At 40.7% G+C, this 15539-nt stretch overlaps 1 protein-coding gene across 1 annotated transcript in view; it reads left to right on the plus strand.

Moving 5' to 3' along the window:
* Positions 1-1411: 1411 nt before the first annotated feature.
* spop (speckle type BTB/POZ protein) overlaps positions 1412-15539 on the plus strand; it is a 59577-nt gene continuing 45449 nt past the window's right edge. Inside the window, exons 1-2 of the mRNA XM_028411679.1 lie at positions 1412-1483; positions 13839-13974. The gene's annotated coding sequence lies outside the window, so the exon portion shown is untranslated. The remainder of the gene's footprint in view (positions 1484-13838; positions 13975-15539) is intronic.

Here is a 15539-nt window from a genome sequence, read left to right on the forward strand (position 1 = left end):
GAGAAAATCATGTTACAATATTCTTATAGCACGGCAAAATTGCCAAGTTACCCTGCATGGGCAGCTACCCACGAGTGGCAATTTAATATCTGCAGTAAAGCCTACTCACATCTGCAGCATAAACACGACTTCACGCTGTTCTTTTCAGAGTCAATTTAAATGTTTGCATCTAGATCTTAATCATATTATATAGCACATCTTTTCATGTCATGTCATAGAACCAGTAAGACTCTCTCCCTTTACAAAGACACTACAATCTAATTTATATTTTTGCATTATTCTCTGTACATTTTTTTAATTGCGTGTTGTATTATCTCCTCAATCCCCACTTGTCTTGCTTGCATCTATTTCCTGCTGTGATGACCTACTTTCCTGAGGGCAATAATTCACTAAAATCACATGTATTGCAAAATTCCTGCTTTTAAAAAGGGTTGTCCTGAGGGGGGAGAAACAAATTTGTGCTTATATTGACCAAAGATTTGGGAATAGAGTAAAGCACTTACTGCTGACAAAGTAAAACAAATCTGTGTATGCATTACAGCAGCAGACATCCAGCCCCAAAAGAGGATAGGTTAGGAGATTTCATCGATGGCTTAAACACTGATTCCTGACTGTATTTTTCACAAATATTACAGTGTTACACTTTCAACATCAGGATTCGTGACTTAATTGTCATTAGTTATGCAGATTATGAAGTAGGCCAACATGTACATGCCCACATATAGAACTCCTGCCAAAAATATCCCTCTTTCAAATCAAAGTCTGTATCTGTGGCTTTACAACAGAAATCATAACAAGAATCATTTGAAAACATGGGTGGTGGGACATGGTTTTGATTTGGAAGTCTGGGAAGGGCAGGTGGATGTGGGTTCAGTCGAGTAGTTCAAGTTTTGTTTGGTGTTACTAATACCCATAATATGATATCATAATAAGAAACACATGAGCAAAATGCTGAAATCATTTATGTTCTGCATAGCTTTGTATCATTTTATTTATATGTTATATGTGTCTTGTTTAAGATTCTTATGTAGCATAATAAGAAAACTTGAAACACTAAGGCTATATTATACTGCATTGAAGTATAATTCTGAATAAATATTTTTTTCTTCAGCGGTTTGAGTTGTAATTTTCTCTTAAAACCTGGAACAGTGTATATAGATCCAGTTAATTGGCTCTGATGACGCTTTAAAATGATTTTAAGATGGATGTACAAAAAACAATACGCTTCAACTATTAACAAAAAAGAGGTCTCTCTCAACTAACATAAGTTTATGAATCTTTTAGTGCTGGGTGAGGATAAGAGGCAGTTAATTTAGTAAAGAATGGATATATTGTCAGTGTAGCATAGTGTATAAAAATCAAAACAATCACAGCATGGCCAGTCGCCTGGAGAGCGTCTGTTCACGTCACTGTGTAACCCGGAAGTGCAGTGACATCTCTTGTCAAAAATCCCTCATCCCCTTCGTTCAACTGCGAAACAAAGGTAAGTTTCCCAGCTGCAAAATGAAACGCTTCTATATCTGTCCCCTGTGCATGTTGACATTTCTCCTGTCAGAACGTACGTTTTAAGTTTTGGCGTAATTTACCACCAGAAGCACTTTTACAGGGCTTAAATATCAGCCGCTAGCATGCTAGTGTTAGCTGTGTAGGAGCGTCTCCAGGCTGTCAGTTGTGCTGTTCTCGCTGCTTGGTACTTTTCTGCTGCTTTATATCATTTATTGTCTTGTACCTAAGTCTGCTGGCTGAATGTCTATGTCACGAAGACACATAGCAGCGTTAAATTGTCCACAGGGACGTGCAATATAATGAGCCCGCAGTTAAAAAACCTCAGCCCGAGTATCCTGCCAAATAGTGTCACACAGTCCCCCCCCCCCCCCTGTTGCTTCTCCATGCGCAGTGCAGGACAGCTGCAGGTCTCTCTGCCAGCAAGCGTCTGAACTGCAAGAGTTAATAGTCCCGCAGAAAGGTTACTGCAGTGCAGGCCAGGACATCTGCAAGATGCATAGAAAAATGTCATAAAATACTTGAAGTCACCAGAAAGTGATGAATTTTATTACTAATTTCAGTGGACAAAGAACCATGACTCAGTTCTATTAATTTCACATATTTATGTCCAGAGCTATTGATTCAACCCACAAATAGTACTTTATTAAAATTAAATGTAATGCCTAACCTGCGTATAAAAGCTAGAACACTTTGCCTGGATGAGTTATTGAGTTTTTTTTTCCAATCAACTGGCTGTTATTTTACACAAATAATTTTACTTCTAGATGTGAAAAATCATTTAGAAGATTTTTTCCTAGTTTTGCTTATGTTTATAGTTAAAAAAAAACATTTAAAAAGTTATAAAAATGTTGCAAATGCCCCGTTTTAAGCTTGACAAAATTACCACTAATGAAGTAAACGCCATTGAAAACAAATAGTAAAATCAGAAAGCAAGTGGAATAATAACACATAAAGCACTATACACTAGACTAATATATGGTGTTGACATACATTTTTGAAAGATGGTGGAAACCGGATAGTTAATATGTGGGATTTTCAGACATTTGTGATTCTTCTGGTGTAAACGATGGTAAGTAATAACAATGTGAAGCTCCATCCACACTGAGATACTGTCTGTCACAGTTACATGTAGTCTGACAAATTTTTCTCTCACCTGCACAAAGAATGTGTTGTCACTGTGCTGCAGAAGTAGACAGAAAGATATTATTTTCTCTGTGCAAGGATGGAAATTTGTATTCACAATCAGCTCATGTTCATGTCTCACAGGAATGCAAGAAGAGACACACGCACAAGCCAAAAGCTCACAAAGTACACATATAAATACCCAGGGGCATCTCATAGGCAGGTTTACACGCATACACTCATTTGTCATGAAATGAATGTATGAATTATCTCCATTTTTAGGTTTTTTTTCATCTGCCTTTGGATGTAAGTTAAAGTGTCTCGAATTGCATGCTAACCACTACTATTATTCACCTGATGGCTCTGTTGAGGTTTAAAATGTGGTAATACTGACTAGAAGTTAATGAATTACGTTTTGACAGCATGTTACAGTACATCCTCTTGAAAATGCCATGGAGTGTTCTAGACACCACAGACCATAGTTGCACAAACACAGCGTGCCTGCAGAAATAAAATGGGTGTCCATCACCTATAGGGCTCGCACCCAGGGTCAAGGGTTCTGAAGAGTGAGAGGGAGCTATATAATTGTGTTCACCTCAGTACAGTGTTTAAAATTAACTGCTCTTTAGTTGAGCAACAACAAAAAGAGAAAATAAAAATGAGGCAGATAGAATTGATGTGATCTAGAGAAACAGTGTAATTAACAGCATGATTGCAGTGCATTTTGCTTTAGGTTCAGGGACCTGTCAGTGCTAGTCGTTGTTGAGGGTATCAATTATACCTACTACAGATGTTAAAAGGATCAATGTGGATATAAATGGTAATAAATGTTATTTAAACATGCATAGCAGTAGTTGCTATTAACAAAAATCTGTTTCTGTGTATTCTTTAAATATTTTTTTAAATCAACACACAGCAGATTGTCGCTTTGTTGTACAAACAACCCAGCCAGCCTTACTTCTTTCAGCATGCAAAGTCATTCTTTTTTTTTTTTTTTTTTTTTTTAAATCTGTGTAAGGAAGTGTATTATTTTCAACTATTTTCAAAAGCTATTTCAAAGTCATCAGCTCATTAAGTTGCAGCATGTCAAGCGTTGCATTTCAATAACTGTTACTAGAATTTATGAATCCATTTTTTGGTGTATAAGTGACTGGGTTTTGAAATAACTCAACTGATTCTCACTTTTTGGTTGATAACCAATAACCTGTCACATTGAGGTGAAACATTTGATGGTTTTTCCAGTAGACATATGGCAGTTGGTTTAAGGTTGTTTTGCAATCACAAATCCTGATTAGTTGAATTTATGAACACAAAATTATGCTTTTCGTGGGGGAAAAGCTATTTGGCTGACCACCCAAATAAATTCTATGTAAGAGGAACATGGATCAGGCTGTTAACAAGATCACTTTGGAGGGGGTAAGCCAGATGCTCTGTTTCATATTGCTTAGCTGTATGCATCAAAAATGGTTATTAGACAGGTGGCCTTTCCATAGACTTCCAGCTGGCTGATAGACTCACTTTTTTGTGTTTGGTTTTTAACAGTGTGTGTGAAGTGGAAGGGGACCACTTGTCTTGATTTAAAAGTGCTTTTCTCGCCTGGCTGCTTGTATTTTTCTTAAACACAAGACAAATTTAAACTCTTACAATGATGTGCATCAGACACTCCTGCTCGTCGACTGTGTCCAGTCAGCTCAGTGCTGTATATTAGACTATTCAACCACTCTGTCAGATGTTCTTTTCACAAAAGCACCCAGCTGCCCAGAGCACCCCCCCCCCTTTATACCCTACAAGATGCAGCCATTTGGTTTATTTACGGGAGGTGCTTCTGTAACTGCTGGGAATAGGCCAAGAGCCAATCGAAACACACGGTGGAGGCCAAGCTAATAGAATCTGACAGAAATGGAGTCATAGAGGCCGCTCAGGCATCGTAAAGCTGTCGCTGTTTAAGCCCCTAAATTTGTCGCTATTACCTGCCTGTTTCTCCCAAAGAGTACAGCCAGAGTTGTGAGTTTGTGTAGATGTTGTTACTCATCTTTGCCCATTTCAACAGCATCAAATGTGAGTATGCTGGTGTGTGTGTGCGCACAAGTCTTATATGGAAGAACAGTGATGGTAAAGATCAATGGTAAGAGCCAGGATGATTGTCGAGTATGGTGTATGTTGACAAACACAATGTGTCTGCACTGCACCATTTCTCAGTTTGACACAGCTTGCCATGCACTGTGTGCATTTACAGTCATATTCTTATTCGGGTCTGTGCTTTTGGGGAATTGCTTTGTTGATGGAGCTGCAGGGGGAGATGTCAGGATGTGTGAGTTTATTCTGTGGTGTCACGGTGTAAAATGCGACTGCAGTTAGACATATCAAATACTGTGAAAGGGAGAGAAGAGAAAGTCTTTGAAAATTGTTCATTCGTCAGAAAGTTTTCCCTCACTAATGAGCCTGATTAAAAGAACACACATAAATCCTCCTAACACTGGGCTCCAACTGTGGCCAGTTGTCCCCTGAGCTGTGTTGCTGGATCAGTTCCAGAAAGTATTGGCTGATGGGATAACAGCCGATGGTTTTAGTATTTCTATTTTTGGCTTTGTGAGGGACTTTTAGAAGTGTACAAATTTGATCTGATGACTGTCAAAGAAAAGAATGAAATGTAAATAATGTTTTATCTTATTTGAGCTACTGAGCTGACAGACTCATTCAGCATTGTTAGTCCATTTATTTGTGTTAACATGATTAATTAATTGTGTCTGATGTAAAGCATTGGTTCAAATATACCTAACATTGTCTCAATGTATTCTGAATACAAAGTAGAGAAAATCGGCTTCATTGCTTTGAGGTGTGAATGTATCACAGATCTGATTTTCTCCACTTCCAAGAATCTGCCTGTATGCAGGCCTACTAAGTCATAATTGATACAGGCAGAGGCCCACTCAAAAATGTGTCTGATTGGGCCTTTTATAGATGCAGCATGAGAAGAAGCTCATTTCTCACATTGCTGATCGCTTGTGAGGGAAGGCAACAAGTATTGAATTAGTTTGCATGAGAGAAGGGAAATTGAAATATGGATTGGGGTCGCAAATGCCTGCCAATGCTATTGGCTGTTTCGGATATGGAGGATGAAATGTATTTTCTGTGTATGTGTGTGTCAGTGTGTGACTGATGCAGACAGGGCCGGCATCGAATGGTTTTCCACCGTTCCTGCACGGAGCTATTTTCCAATAACAAGAAGGGAGCAGGAGTGACACAGATAAAGTGAATGTTTTAAGAGGAAAAGTAATCTTAAAGACAAGCCAGGCTATTCCTCACTCTAATACGCAGTTTCATCCCCTTCCTACATTACTGCTTCTGTCTTCAAGCCAGACATGAGCCAGCTCTCTCACCATCTGTCATTTAGATGTATTTAAATCATGCATGCATGCTGACTTTGGACCTGTGATTTGAATGGGCCACGTCCCTGGTCTCTGCCAGGCTGCTCGGTCCAACTCATGGCTCAAGGAAGCCGTCTGAATCACAATGAATGGCAACACAGTTGGTCAATCCTCAAGAAGTGTAATGCTTGAATAGTATCCCAGCCTAATTGCTTAAATGTGTTCAGACGTGAATGAGACATGTTGCCACTGTACAAAACTTTTAGAAAAACATGTAAAACATTAGAATAACAAACGTTTAGGGACATTTCTGTCAACTACACTTCTAAGAGAAAACACTTCTTGCTCCCTTTAGCAGTGAAAGGGAAAGGAGTTACATGTCAAGGATGGTGAGTCGAAGAGAGAGAGGATGGGAGGAGGAGGAGGAAGAGAAAGAATCGTGGCTGAAATCGATAGTTCATACTGTTCTGAAATTGAGGGGTTGTTTTTTGTCAGAAAACTGCGTATAGAGGGTGGAATATGAAATGGCTTTGGTGGAGGCCCCTCATGTAAGCAGTAGTATTGATTTCCAAAGACCAGGTCCAATTATGGTTCTACGGTGCCCTTTAAAGGACCGGAGTGTCTGTCTCTGGTGGGGCAAAATTTTGGGGCATTGCCTGACTTTGCCTCATATCCCTCCTCCTCCTCCCCCCCAGTGGCCAGCTGTTTCTGTCACCAAAGCCACAGAGAGAAAAGTCAAGGAAATGGAGTCTTCTGTTTCTACAGTTTCCAGATTCTCTCAGAGGACACAGCTGCAGGATGGAAGATTTCCCCTGTTGGCAGTTCCTGTTAAGAGATTCGCTGGCATTACAACATAAAGCAAAAATAATCCTCTCTATGTGTGGTTGTACTATGTGTTTGTGTGTGTCTGTTGGCAAGTAGCTCGGAGAGAAAGAGTGTGACTGAGTGGACTGACAGTCTCTCTGTCAGTATATGACACAGCGTGGCTTTGTATGTGTGTACTTTGTTCCTAAACAAGAATGTGGACTGCATGAATGTCTTTATGGCTGCAGCTTGTGTGGAGGTGTATTCACACTTATCCCCTACAGTTTAGTGGTTACTGTGAACAACCAGACATTAGCGGAGAAATTGCAGCTGTTTTAAACCGGCAAACCGGGCTGTAATTCTGTGCCTGTTTTCCCGCTGTGCTGTCCCTGCTGCTGACGCTGCTTTCTTACCGCCCTATCTGGCTTTATGAGGAAAAGCGATGGGAGGGTACCAGCTACCAAAACAATATAGGACATTTTTCCCCTCCTCTTGAGATTCAAAAAGTTTGCTGGCAAGGAAAGGCTTTGCCTCTTTCTCTTCCCCTTTGCTTCCTCTACAGTCACCATGTGTCCCATCTCTTCTTCCTCTTTCCTCTTGCTCCTTTAACTCTCTCTCTCCATGTAACAGGAGTCTCTTGCAATATGCTGTGTTTCCCCACTTGAGTGTTAATGAGGCAGATGAATATTCATGAACGAGGAGGCTGACATCGCTGTATGGCGATTGTGCAGAGGATGATTGTGTGCACAGGGACTATGATGGCCACATTTCTGAGGGATCTCTTGTGCAGTGGGTAGACATCAGGAGATTACTCTGCTAATGATGCAGATGTGCATCCGTGAGTTTTGTTTTGGTGGTGATTGTGGATGACCCATTCCCAAGGCCATTCCTCTCTCCCTGGTGGCTGTTGCTGGTGCTTAAGTTTAGCCTCCAGCTGCTGGTGGAGAACAGCCAGGCAGAGCAAGACTGAGGAGCGGAGCTGCCTCTTTGGTGCCTACACTCCCTCTTCCTCCCTGCAGTCCTGACTTAAGACAAACAGATGTCATGGGTCTCCTCTCTGGGGAGCTTCACTGTCCTTTTATTATACCTCTTCCTTGTTGTGCCTACCTTTCTTTATCTTTTCATTTTCTGTACCCTTTGCCTTTGCTATTCTCGAACATATTGTACTTTGATGTCTAGAACTGTGCGCTACATGCATAAAAAATCATGTGCCTCATTTTACCAGCATAAGCCTGCTTGGTGCATGATTGTCTCTTGTATTTTGTTCCTCCTCTTACCACATTGCCACACTTTTTTTTTATTGTAAGCTTTGTTCTGCTCTTCAGGTTCTTGAGCATCAGTTCATATACCTCATCTTTTCTCCTCTGCTCTCTCCTATTTTACTTTCCAGCTGATGCACTTTTCCACACTGCAGTCTTTCACTTGCAGCTTTCTCTGGTCCCCTTTTCTTTCTTAGCTTCTTTTGGTTCTGTTGAACATCTGTAAAATCTCTTCTCTGTCCCACTACTCTTTTCTGACATGAAGTTGGAAGGGTTTGCACCACAAGGTGGAAATGTCTGTCTAATGTAGTTTGTTCTCAGCAACCTTTAATTTAGGAAGATGAGTCTACTGGTGCTCTTGTGAAGGATAGATAGCCTGACTGCCTCCTTTGTGGTGACATAATAGAGGCCTTCCTGCTCCTCTGTGCTCTCAGTCTCCCTGTGTTCATGAAAACGGTTGCCCTACCACTTAATGTTGTCAGTTCCAGTCTAGCAGGCGTCCATACTGATTCTCATGCACAAACACATCCTTCCTGTGGTTGGGGAAAGAGAGGAGGTTGGTCAATTTATCAGTGCTCTGACTGTAAGGCTATAGGGAGCCCTCTGTCTTCATCAGTTCACTCAGCAAATAGGCACACCCCAGTCACTGCTACTAGACTTGCCTCATGTGTCTCCATTATACGTCAATAACAAGGCTGTGAGAGTGACTAGAATTGGTTCTCCATATTTTCCCATGTTAGGAAACAGGCCTCCTCAAATCACAAGTGAAATAGGTTAAAAATATTCTCATTACCCCTGAAGAATGACAGGTTAGCAGTTAACAACAACAAACAATTATCAGATTGTTATAGTATAATAGTTATAATTTTATAATAGGCTAATGATGATAACATAAACCAATTTGAAACTGCAATTTTAGAAAAGACAGTTTGATAATTGGAAGTAAAACAGTAACAACGAACAAGGATTTGAGTTAATTTTTCTTTGAACCAGCCTGCTGTTTCTGTCATGTGAAATCTCAGGGCCAGCGTACTGCAGTAGCGAAGGACGCTTGTCTTCTTTGTCTATCTTTCCCTCCTCCATCTCCTCCTCCTCCTCTCCACTGCCCTTGGCCTCTGTGGCCCCTCACTTTCCTAGGCCTGCTGCTGATCAAAGCCACTTTGAGGCTGCTGAGCTGTCCAGGCCTGAAAGTGATTTGATGATATGTGCACGTCTTCAGAATCTTGTCTTCTTGGTGTGATTAGACGGTGTGTGACAGGTGGCGTCAGTCCCATCAGTTCAAATTAAGCCCCAACATTGTGCTGCCACCACCACTGCCATTTTTATCCTTTAATGTTAAAGCTTCCACACCAGCCGAATCAATTATCAGTGATTATGTTAGTGTCAAAGTCTTTAGCGCCTGGCTGAGCCCCACTGCTTCCTCTCCTACTCGCTGCTGTGTGGCCTAGAGTCCCATCAGAAGCCACACTACGCTGATCCCCAGTCAGGGCACTGCTGCTGCAGAGGGACAGCTTTACAGACAGCTCTAAGTTTAACCTTCCTTCTTAACACTTCTGTGACAACGCACAGGAAGTTTATGATGCCGTGGAAAAAGTGAAAAAGCTGCATAGCAAGTTACCCTATCATGGCTAATTGTGAATGTTTGCTTGGTGGTCCTGTGTGCTTGGATTAAACATAGTTACACGCTGCTTGAGAAGACAATGTTGTATCACAGAGAGCCTTTGTGGCACCACATTGCTAAAAGCTAAATTTCCCATGCAAAATCCTCACTACCCATGTAACACATGTTTTCTCTCACAGGTTTTACTCAGGAGCACAGATTTGGCCTTGGATTTACTGGGGATACACAGTGTGTGTGTATGTGTGTGTGGATGGATTATTGCCACCGCTGCGGCACACAGGGTAGCGAGGCGACTTGTTTAAAACCCCTGTTGGCTGCAGGGACACGACTCTGGCTTTTCCACCTTTGTGAGTCTCAGTGCTTTGTGACACATGCGTTCACACATATATTTCAAGAGTCTTTAAATATTATCAAGCTGCAAAGTTAGTTATAGCACTTTATATAACACACACATTTGCATCTGCACTAACAACTGTTTGCTTGTGGCACTTTTTCAAGTAAATAAGCATCAGCTGGTTCCCTGTCTCTTTGCTGTTTACTCACATGCAACTTTGTATGACAGTCAAACATCCGTTTGAAAAATTCACTTATATGGTAAAACTGCTGATCATATAAAGTACAGTAGAAAATGTGTATTGCTGTACTTTATATTTTACCATCATTTACATTTACTAGTTATTTACATTTACAAGATTGTTAGACTACATTTTTTAAAAAGGTTAATTGAATTGAATTGAATTGTCAATTCAATTCTAATACTGTTTGAAGCATATCTCCTGTCTTTCATTAGAGGAGCTTTCTGTGGAAATACATTAAGGGTCAGGTTTAAAGTTGCCGATTTGAAGTTTTTACATTTAGCTGCCACGCTTCTTTACTTGACAAGTCTCTGCTGTTGATGGGGTTGGAGGTTTGTTTGAGGCTTTTAAGATCTGTTGTGCCCGCCTGCTATCTAAGATTGTTTCTTTGACTCGCTCTCGACCCTTCCTCTCCATCTGCCCATCCTCTCCTCCTATATGTTACCCAGTGTTGAGTGGAGGTAAGGAGAGATAGTAATCTGCTGTAGCCTTGGCACTTTCTCGCACTCCGGTCTCGTTGAAGAAGATTGATGGCCCTCTTTCTGGAATGGCTGTTGTTTTGGTTGGAGAGAGAAAAAGATGGAGGCAGAGAAGTGAGTTTAGAATGAAAAACTGAGCGATAGAGGTGTAGGGAGGGCAGGGGTAGTGAGGAGACAGAGAAATGGAAGATGGGTGAATGATAGTTGTAAAAGAGGAAGAAATGGAAGAGGAAATGTCACAGCGAAGGAGCTTGAGAGCTCATTAAATTTGGTTTGTAATTTATTGAGTAAGCGTATGCTTCCACCTGTGATTGGTTTCAGATTCACACATCAGTCTTTTTTTCCAATGCATATGTAGGATATGGAATTGGTTGCACTTAGTTTGCATGTTAGGAGGATTATATTTAAATGTCACATTTTCTCTCAGGATGCAAATGAGACGAGGACGTGTTGTGATGGAACAATTTTTCATGTGTGTCTCATGTTTCTGTTGCATAAGAATGCTGTAGCCTTTAAGCCTTTGAGGTGTCTGGTATTCAGTATTAACAGTTACCAGTTGCCAGTGGGCCATCATCCCTCTTCTTGGGTCTGTTTCTTAGTGCCTGAATGTGGGTGGCACTGAGTTGATTGGTCGTGGTGACAGTTATGCTCTTAATTGTGTCAGTTATTCTCCCTCTGTGGCTCTTTTTGAATGCAGTCAAGCGCTTGATGTAACCCCTGTGGCGTTTTGTTCCTACATTGGTCTTTTTAAGTCTTCGCAGGTTTTAGGACTGGTGAGAAAGAGAAGTGCAAAGTTCTTCTTAATACTTAGCTCTTCTGAGAGAAGAATTGAATCTGACATTTTCTTTATTTTTAGGGCTACCCTCCTCTTTGTGTCCCTCCCTGCCCTCTGCTTAGTTTCTCTTCTATCCCTTTAGTGTATCCTTTTTTGTTCCATTGTTTCTCAACTATTGTTTGAGCTGCTGTTCCACTCCTTTCTCTTGTTTTTTTTTCTTGCTCTATTTCATCAGCCTGTTGTACATCGACCTATCTTTCATCCAGCCTCTCCCTCCTCTGTGTCTTGTTGGCTCTTCATTTTTTGCTTCCTATTTCGCCCCCTCTTTTTTTGTTTCCCACCTCCCTGTCTGGAAACTTGTTTCTTCTCTTCTTTCTCTTTTTTTCTTCTTAGACAGACCCTGCTGTCTCCAGATGCCCAGACTTTGCTGGTGTCAACCAGTCTAGCCTTGGTGGCATGACTGGTTAGATTGTCTATTGTTATAGCTTCCTGTTTTAACTGACCACTTGAGATTGCTGGAGTCACAGCAGGGCAAATGACATGAGGACCATGAAGACAGGAAGAACATGAAGGCCGAGTCCCATTGTGCTGTTGATAGGGTTGTTACAAGCTCCAGGTCATACTTAATTTCCCTTGGTCACAGCTAACTGTCACACCTCTGACTGGTCTGATTATTGTATTCTAACTGTAGAAAAGTCATTGTTCTGCCATGATAGCTTTAAATCTGAAAGTAGTGAGAATATACTATAAACAGTAATTATTAATGACATTTATTTATTATCTTTCTTCTTGGTGGTAGTGCCAGAAATAATAATAGCTCCCTAAAGTTCATGTATAAAATGCTCTGCAACAAAAATCCAAGAGTCCAGTAGCCAAATGATAATCAGTCCCCTTTTACCATTTGACCGATATGTATTTCGTAGGTATTTTATTTGGAGTCCTTTTTTGGGTGGCATCTATTTTGTTCTTAAGTTTGAGTGCGCAATCTGTTTTGTCAGACTCACTGAGAGCGATCATGTATTCAGTGCAGGTGAGCTATTGATCACACGGCACAGGTCCCATACACATATCACAGAGCCAGGCTAGCTTTTTGACATTTCTTTCAGGACTCAACCTTTGTATTTTACATCTGATTGACATTTCCTTGGTGTATGTGTAAACATACAGATCTTAAGATCTTTCATTCATTCATGCAGATCATCTTTTCCTTCTCGGAGGTAAAAGCCCACAGGCAGTTACGATACTGGTCATGAATACAGAGAGTCTAAAGTATAAAAAGTAGCCCATTCTTTTCACAGTGTTTCTGGGCCAAATATATGTCAGTGTTTAGAATTTTAGTTGAAGTCACAATTTATTTCACTTATAGGCCAAGTTGTGACTCTCATTTCTGTAGTTTAATCATTCATGTCTGTTTTAAATTGCAGCTTTTTTTCTTTATTGTCTGGATAAAAAAAGGAAAACTGACATAAATTTCTCAGCTTTTTCTTGTTTAAATGTCAGGCATCTTTATAGACTGGCTGTATTACGGGCCCAAAGAGCAAACACAACCAGCCTGCTCTGTGGAATCCTGTTCGTCCGTGGTTGGCAGCATGTAAAGTATGAGTAAGCGTCCTCGGTTATGTTTATTTAGGTAGAGGTGGTATTTGAAAGAATATTAGACTGCAGGATTTTAATGAGACTGCCAGAGCCCACCTCTACACTGGAGCTGAGTGCCACTGTGGGTCTGTACTGTCAGACAGTTGTACTGTTATTGGAGTCTCTGTGGGGCTTTTATGAAATCAAATTAACATACAGTGTGTGTACATCTGTATTGCATACACAAAGATTTTTATCCATTTTTATGGGTCAGTGCAAATATACCTCAGCAAGGGTGAAGGAAGCATTAAGCCTGCTTTGAATGTTATTGCTATAAACACAGGCATTTGATTCGAGGGAATTAGATTGTATTGCTTTCACAGCTCTATTTACACCTGTGGCTTTTCAGTCTGCTGTTTGGATACAGTCCAGATACAGTTTGTGTTTGGATTAGTGTTTTAAAGCTCGGTGTAATTGCATAAGGAGGGCCCCTGTCCCACTTTGTTCCGCTTACAGTGTAAGCCTCACTACACTCTTAGTAAAACATGTGTCTTTGTAATATCTTGTCATACAGACACACACACAAGCACATACACTCTGTATTCTGCATTCAAGTCTCCTACATAACAGATGCGCACACAAACAGTCAACTTGACAAGGAGTCTCTTGCAAGAATATGATAAGGCACTGGCTCACACCCACGCTCGCTCTCAACTACAGTCTTGTTGATTCTTTTTGCTGTTTGTGTTTGCAGCTTGCCAAGAAGCTCAGGCTTTGGACAGACACGCAGCACTGACACACCTACAGACAGTGAGACCTGACAGACAGAGTCCAGCTGGCTAGTTATGGCAGCAGCAAGAGGAACAGATGTGCAGGGTGCTTTGATCTAGGTGAGTACCAAATGGGGAGAGGATGTGGGGGAGAGGGTTGGGGTCCACTGGTCTGTACCAATACTGGAAAATTTCAAGTGTACTGTGGGTGGGAGGGTGGTGGACTGAAATTTTGGGCACTGCGGACTTGTAAAATGAAATGTACATATAATACCTGCAGTATTCAGAAATCACTGCCCTTTGGACAAAATTTTGGATGAGAGGAAATGAATGGTAGTTTGTTTAAATAAAACCCACAAACCCTCAAAAACAATGAAGGTGACAGAAAAACCAAAGGCTGCTACTGTAGCAAAGTCTGAGTAACAAAGTAGGAAGAGAACACGAGGAAGAAACACTTGATCATATTAATGACAGCTGACTAAGAAGCTTTTGGTGCTGTAGTTTTCAGTCATCATTTAAGAATGTAAATTGTACCCAGTTTTAATAAAGTCCAAAAAAAGTGAGAGAAAAAAGAAAGATCAGGTTTTTAGAAGAGAAAATAAGGATGGAGGCAAAGCGGATGTGCTAACATAGGAGACAAAAAAACACAGTAAAATACATCCTTTAGGGAAAATTATGTGTCACCCCCCCCCCCCCCCCCCCCAAAAAAAAGACTTTTCTGTGTTAATTAGGTGTTGTTGTTAAACTAGCAAGAACAGCAAGAAAGCGAGAACAAAAAACAGGATAAAAAGACAATGGAAAACAGCACACACACAATTCCGTTAGAGGCCATAGGATAGTGAACATAGCTTTAAATTATGCTGAGAAGACAAACTAATACATGACTGATATATCTCTCATGGATTGAGTTAGCCCCTGATAATGTAAATGCTGCTTAATTGTTTTATTAAATGCAATATCAACAAGATGTATTCCTTTTGGTTTGAAAGGAACGTACAGGTAGGTGAGGAGGATTTTCTGTCTGTTTCCATGTGTCTTGTAGTGCAATTTACCTTCCTAAATTCAAATTTCATTTGGCACTGTGTCTTCAGTGTTGCTGTGTATGTCCATAAAAAAATTACATCTCTGTGTAGAATTTGTTGTGAAATGCTGGTATATCTTAATCACATTTCTCCTGTATTATCATACAGACAGAGCCTCATGCAAATTCAACATGAATATGGTTTTGCAGAAGTATATGAAGCAGTGTGATATTGGATTTCTTTGTTACTATTTCTGATCTCTCATGAAACTGAAAATGAAGGAAGAATGAGCTCAAAATGAATATTACCTAACTATTGTGTGTGTTGCTTTGTGCAAGCCTGGATGTGAGTATCATGTATACACAAGTGAAAGACAGTCCTTGCTGACCCTGTAGTTACAGCCAATTTGCGGTGATCACTGTGACAAGTGTCTCCATATGGATACTTAGTAATTAGCTAAGAGGAGATGGAGAAAGGTTGGAGTTGGTGGAGCATTAGAGGACCTGTCAGAAGGCCCCACTCATCTTACCCCCCTAAAATCTGTCAGGAGGCTTGTCTTGGGCCTGTTCTCCCCAGTCCCCTCCCTCACACTTGGCTGCTTCAGTTAATTGAAGCCACTTCAGATCAGTCAGAGTTGCTGGATCTGCACGCCTGAGCAGACCA

This window comes from Parambassis ranga, chromosome 8 (assembly GCF_900634625.1).
Source record: "Parambassis ranga chromosome 8, fParRan2.1, whole genome shotgun sequence".
NCBI classification, from domain to species: Eukaryota; Metazoa; Chordata; class Actinopteri; family Ambassidae; genus Parambassis; species Parambassis ranga.